We start from the raw sequence: 1,153 nt of genomic DNA on the forward strand, positions 1-1,153 counted from the left end.
GTATATATAAAATGCTAATATAAACATTCAGTGAAATTTTCCAAGTTTCTACGGTCACTCGTTTTTTAATTACAACAAAATAAGAAAATCGTTACGTAAGAAATCGAGTTAATATCAAATGTTGTAAAAATATGAATTTCAAACGCCCATAAAAATTTAATTTGAGTTTCTTATAGATATTTTTTGTTTGATAAAGGTAGATAATATTATAAGGAATCTTGTATTACATTTTCATATCTTAGATTTAAAAAGAAAAATTTTTATGAATTTATAACTCGAAATAATTTGCAAATTTTCGTGATTTTTCCATATTTTGTCATTTTTTGAACTTTAAATGCTTATAAAAAAAAACTGTGACTAACGATTTTTAATATTTTTCATCTGCCTTTGAAACAATATACTAGGAGCCTTCTATTAAATTTTCAAGCTTTTTTATCCAACAAATAAAATTTTATTGATATTTTTAGAAAAAAAACTAAAAAAAAATGAAAACTGACAATGTCCGTAAAGAGCTCAAAATAAGTCAAAATATTTTGAAAATTTTATCGTGTATAGAAAATAGAAATGTAAACATTCAGTCAAAATTTCATGCATCCACGGTCATTTTTTTTAAAGTTACACCAAAAACCAAAATCGATTTTCTCGAAAACAGATTTTGCGTAAAAATTCCCGTTTTTCCTTAATTTTTCTTTTGTTTTTCCCGGCGCTTTTGAAAACTACTGGGAAATTTAAATTTTGACCTCCCCAATGCACCAACGATATTCACTTTCTGATAGAACAAGATACTGAAGTTGAAAATCGTATTATTATTTCGACTACTTATCGTGTACACAGACACAAAAAAAATAAATAAAAAAAAAAAAAAAACACACATCATTGTAAAATCAATACATTCATCGTTCCACTCAGAATCTAAAAATGTAAAAACAGAAATATGACCATCTTTGCTGCGGTGGGCGACTTATTATAAGGTTACACCTCTAATAAGTGCAATGATTTTGGTATTTCACTCGGAGATTAAAACCATAAAGACCAGAAGACGCTTTTCTACCACCACAATAACTGATCAACAAAATTATCAAATAATAATAATTATTTTACATTAAAAATGTATACATTTTAATTTTTGTTGCTAAATCTTGAAAATGTAATA

At 25.7% G+C, this 1,153-nt stretch overlaps 1 protein-coding gene across 7 annotated transcripts in view; it reads right to left on the reverse strand.

Annotated features, from left to right (window-relative positions):
* LOC100166845 (MATH and LRR domain-containing protein PFE0570w) overlaps nt 1-1,153 on the reverse strand; it is a 71,700-nt gene that overhangs the window by 21,809 nt on the left and 48,738 nt on the right. The gene's annotated exons all lie outside the window — the stretch shown is intronic.

Source organism: Acyrthosiphon pisum, chromosome A1, assembly GCF_005508785.2.
Source record: "Acyrthosiphon pisum isolate AL4f chromosome A1, pea_aphid_22Mar2018_4r6ur, whole genome shotgun sequence".
Classification (NCBI taxonomy): Eukaryota; Metazoa; Arthropoda; class Insecta; order Hemiptera; family Aphididae; genus Acyrthosiphon; species Acyrthosiphon pisum.